The 5,612-nt window shown below is 40.8% G+C and overlaps 1 pseudogene; it reads left to right on the plus strand.

Annotated features, from left to right (window-relative positions):
- The first annotated feature begins 1,297 nt into the window (after positions 1–1,297).
- Positions 1,298–1,956, plus strand: LOC149168164 (uncharacterized; annotated as a pseudogene).
- Positions 1,957–5,612: the final 3,656 nt, after the last annotated feature.

Consider the following 5,612-nt stretch of genomic DNA (forward strand, 5'->3'; position numbering starts at 1 on the left):
CTAGCCATAGAGTTTGTTGTAGGTACATGAATGAAACTAGAGTAGTGTCCACTTGAAGGAGGTTAGTCGATCAATGATGATCTAGGTTGTTTTATAGGTGGAGGGGGAATAATGATTCCCTCGACCAGTATGTGCATGTTGGGAACATTTCCCCCAAGCATCTGAGCTTGGGGGTTTGAACTTAGCAAAGGGTTCCAACCAAAAGGATTACTAAAGGTAGTCATGCTAACTACACTATTAGGAGAGATAACCATGTGTCTAGGAGAAAACAGAAAAGGGGTTGAAACTAGTATGTATTGGGTTTCACTCATAGTGGGTGTGACTAGGTTGTGTGGACTAGGCATATTTTGGATAGTAGGTGTTATCACTGAAAATTCGGTTTCCAAAAAATTGCTCAGACCAGCTTAAGGACAAAGTGTTTTCGCAGTGCATAAAGCCTTTTGTAGTTTCGCAGCGCAACATGTTTTAAGCTGCGCTACAAAATTGGGGATTTGTTCGAATCCATAGCAGCTGTCATGCAAAATAGCTCTGGGGTGGATGCACTTTACAGGAGGCATGCTCTCAAGTTCCTGCGTGTATGCTTGGTATCAGTTCTGAATCTGAAGGTGACAGTTTTAGTGATTGCAAGGTACTACCTCAGGTTAAAAGCACCCTTGTTGTTTGTCCCATGGTAGCTGTTATTCAATGGAGGAAAGAGATTGCTCGGTTCACTGCTGAAGGAAGCACTAAAGTTGGTTCATCATGGCGCAAATAGATGTCAAGATGTGGCCGAGTTTTTCCAATATGATTTTGTTTTGACAACTTATTCCATTGTTGCGATAGAACATAGAAATTATTGGATGCCTGCGAAAGAAAAATGTCAATGGTGTATTAAATCATTTTATTCAGATCTATTCCCAGATCTTGTGGCTGGATTTGACAGAGCTCCACTACGCTATATTTCCCAAACTAAATCTGGATGTGGATCCAAGAACAGTTATGTTCCTCTTTTGCTAGCACTTACTAGATGCTCAACTAGGTCAAAGTTTCAGAAGGAAAAGGAAATCTCAGATAGTGTCAATGAATAGTTCTAAGCCTATGATGCTGTCACAACTGTGTGTTCGGATCAACACCTTACCTCACATTCGGACTGAAGCAGAGCAACTGGAAAAAGAATATCCTATGGTTGGAAGATGGATCTTTTTGCCAAAGATAATGAGAAATCAAAAGTTACTCTTGCACCCATTGGAAGTGCGCCTGAAGCCAAGTTCGAATTTTCCCAGGCTGGCAGTAATGAGGGCATTCAGCAGCTTTGTGAATGGAGAAGGTGGACTGAGAGGCATATGTTAATATCCGGAAAGGGAAAATCATTCTGGGCTACGAGATTAGTGTTAAGGTCCTCTGGGAGGGCGAGGCCAAGGATGCCCAGGGGGTTACCCTTGCCAAGGTAAGTGGCCGAGTGGAATTGCCTTACATTGCCAACGAGAATGCCGGGGCGGGTGAAAATCCTGACATCAACATCACCGTGACAGACAACAGTCCCATCGGTGTGCGACTCCGAGAAGCTTTTTTGTCCAAAGGGAAACCTTTCATATTGAAAAAGGTCAGGCAGTATGACGATCTCATGGCTTCCGGTGGACCCGCTAAAGAGGAGCTCCAGAACAAGACGCCGCCCAAATCAACCAAAGCTGCTCAGACAGTCGATAAGAATTCCTCATTAAAGCCTGCTGTTAGAGAGGAATTTAAACGATTATTAATAGAGAGATTCAATTGCAGAGCCAGTGTTATTTATGATATTCTCATGGATGATAACCGGTGGAAAGGATTCTCGCAGAGCAATGCCAAGATAAGCAGGGAGGTGGGCGGATCATTCTCGCTCTTCGACGGGGCCATCACTGGCGTTAATCAAACACCGAGAGAGGTTGGAAAGAACTTATTTTCCATAAGATCCGAGCAGTGTTTGGTTATAGAATGTAATGGCTCTCATGTTTCTTTCCCTCTCTATACAAGCCATCTCCGGCGATGCAGTAGAAGAACGATGTATCGTGCAGTTTTCAGTACCTCTTGGACAAATCCACACCCTATCCCGTGCCTAGATGGGTCGCCACACTGTTTATGGCCATCCTCTACTGCCTGAGAGTATATTATGTGACAAAATGAACTCAGATGTGAGATCATTATCTGGAGGAGAAATAGTATTTGGCGGTGTTGATCCAGAACACTTCAAGGGTGAACATCAGTATATATCTGTTACTCGAAAGGGTTACTGGCAGTTTGATATGGGAGACTTCCTCCTTGATGATCAATCAACAGGTTTCTGTGCTGGAGATTGTGCTGCTATTGTAGATTCTGGAACTTCTTTGTTGGTTGGTCCATCGGGCATTATAACACAATCGACAATGCTATTGGTGTATCGGGTATATCAGCCAGGAATGCAAAACAGTAGTATCACAATATGGAGATGATGATCAGCAAGTCACAAGCAGGGAAGTGTCTCTGCATGAGCCAGAGCTTTCACCTCATTTAGATCAGATGAGCACAGGAGAGTTTAAGGTAAAAGAAGAGATAGATTTCGAGAGGGGACAACTTGGTATTAAACTGGAGATTTTACTGCATTGTGCCAAAATCCCAAGGCAAAAGAATACATTGTGAATGAACTTAATGCAGTTGCTAAAAGTAGCAAGTTAAAGGGTTTCGAGTGTAACTTTAGTTGACCGAATACTGCCCTCCAATCTGCAGGCAATGCACAGAATCGAATGTTGAATAGCTGGTAGTATTTGACAAAAGGTTTCTCCTAGGAAAGCTCTCTCGTCCGCACAATGAATGAAATGCATTTGTTTAGAGATTTTTCTGCTGATGAATTTCATTTAACGGTAATGTCATCCGCTCCAGGATTTGCAAGAATTTCAAGCATGAATGTTATGAGCATTGATAAGTTATTTGTGAGCAAGGTGGCAGAGCAGTTAAAATCTCAGGGGAAATTGAAATTGTTTAAAACAGTTTCGCAGTTTCGTAGCGCGCTACGAAATTGCGAAACTGCTGTAGGTGTTGTTTTTAAAAAAAAAACGCAGGCAAACAGTTTGAAGGAAGAATCAGAAGTTTGTAAAGGGAACACCTCAGTGACTTGAAAGGGATCAAAGGAAGATGCTACAACCATTCAACATATGCCAGGTGTACCTTTAACAAAAGGTGAAATCTTTTAACCTAAGTTTAAAATTTTTGGTTATAAAGCTACTTTATGTCGGTGATTAGGGTTTGGAGAAGAGCTGCATACGAAAAGTTTTGGTTGGCACACCTGTTTACCAAGGAAGCCTCCAGCATATCAGGAGCATGGTGTTACCCTATTCTCTTGGGTTATTAAAGAATTAAAGTATCCACTGCTACATACTCGGTGATGGGGGACCAGAACCGAAAATTTAGGGATATTTTCAGCCAATATAGAACAGATCAAAGCCTTCGGTATTCAAAGCCAGCATGGGACATTAATTGCCCATCTCATGCCATCTCAGCTGAATGAAGAGAAAGCCAGGTGTCAAAGCTGCAAGGAGGAATCATGATACGAGGAAGATAGAATTAGATGTGTAGTTTAATTAGGACTCTTTGTAATTACAGTTCAGCATTTAATGTACTTAATGGGTTAGTTAAACAATAGATAGGGGTAATTAGTAGCAATCTTCGAGCTCCCCTCATGCTGGAGGAGGAAGCTCAAGGTGGTTAAGAATGTATCCCTATATATAGATCAAACTTGGATGTAATAGGGGTTGGATGTTTTGATAAAAGACAAGACTATTTTGGTTTATGTATAGCAGATTTCAGTAATACAAATGTCTGTTGTTTCTTCTCAGGATTCACAATAGATCTAATGGTTCAAATGTATGATGGTTTATTCTCTTTAGTGTTCTTTTACAGTTTTGTTACTGCATAATCACTCAGAACTCATGTGTCATGCTCTGACTTCCTGTATGCCTTGGCAAACTGTGTTTTATGTAAGTTATGTTTGAACATTAGATGTAAAGTGCCCTGATTTCTATGAAAGGATAGTGTTTTTTGTTTGCTGATATGTATGAGACTCCATAAGCCCAATGGGAATCACTTTGATATTTGTCCAGCCAGCTTATTTTTCATGTGTTTTAAGAGTTAGCCATCTTTCCTTGTCATTAGTCAATATTCATAGTCTGTGAGAGAGCCCTCTCTGACTAGGGAGGCTAAGCCTTAGTCTAAAGCCTGGTTTGAAATAGCTACACATAATCTTGCTAATTGGCAGCCTTCAGTACCTGATTTTGTGATAACAGTAGGGTAACCAATCAACTGTGTGTTACTAACTATTGGCAGGGGAAGTGACATTTTACCAAATTTTTCCATAAAATACCATGACCCATTAGTCACCGGGGGGATGTTGGATGTGGGTACTATCGAAGACATGACAGGTACAAGTTCTACCTGAATCAACGCTAGTCCCAGAGGATCGGAGAGGGGAGGATTATAAGGAGGTACAACTCCTTCGCTGAAAAAATCCTCAGGGAGTATAGTGTCCTGGGAGGTGTTATGTTATTTGGTGTTAGACATTGGAGACTAATTTCCCGAAGAGAGAGAATCCAAGTCACCAAGGCTTGATTTATCCTCCAGAATCGTGAGAGGAAGACCTTGTTGTCACCTAGATTAATGAAGAGGGTCGTATGTAGCCATGGTGACCGATATATTTTATCAAAAACATTTACAGTGATATTTATTATAGTCCCAGTGCTAACAAAGTAGCACTTAAAAATAAAAAATAATCTAAAAGTAAATCAGCAAGTAGTCAGGGGATATGACTCTGTATGATAACTACCATTTGTTGGAGATGAAACCCAGTATCATAATGGCTAAAAGAGAGATATGGCCAACTGTAAAATTATGATTACTCTTGAGCTTCACCCAAACCTCAAATTAAGAGGCCAAGTACTCTCGTGAAGATAAGCACCCTCCCAAAAACTGAAGATAGAGTAGGTTTGTCTATTTAGGTACTAGGGAAGCCTGCTCCAGTCACCTTATGTTCATCCCTAAAAACTTTTGGCCACTAAGGTTACCTCAAATCATAAACACCACTAGGGGGGACATGGTCATAGTCAGTATGTTTTGTGGGCAGGATACTTGAGTCCTCGACACAACTCCGATATCCTCGAGGGGATCCCGAATACACATAATACCTAATAAGTATGCAATCGAAGGCGGGATACCTTCTCTCACATTCCAATGTTGTCTCTCATTTAAGTCCTTTCTGAGGGGAGCGGTCCCAAATGATATGAGTGTAGCAAGATTTTATTCTATTTAACAACACAAGTCTCTATTTTTCGATCTTGGGCAGTTTACTCATGACTTCCTAGCCCAAGATCCTAGCTTAGAATAATCTATGTGTATGCTCAAAAACAATAGTTGATTGTTTTTATTATGAGATTGAATTTAAAGGTAATTCATTAATGTCTTGGGAAGGGGTGTTGGTGTATGGAGTTTTATGAGACTCTGACTCAAACCATTCAGAAAAGATGCTTTTCAATTTCAATTTGATGAAGAAGTTATTCTACAAGGACAGAGTTATATATATATCAATTCAATACCATGCATCCAATGTAGTAAACACATGCACAACTTGCAAG

The sequence above is a fragment of the Pinus tabuliformis genome, chromosome 4_2 (genome assembly GCF_031772625.1).
Source record: "Pinus tabuliformis cultivar Carrire ecotype Pingquan chromosome 4_2, CPIR1, whole genome shotgun sequence".
Lineage (NCBI taxonomy): Eukaryota > Viridiplantae > Streptophyta > Pinopsida > Pinales > Pinaceae > Pinus > Pinus tabuliformis.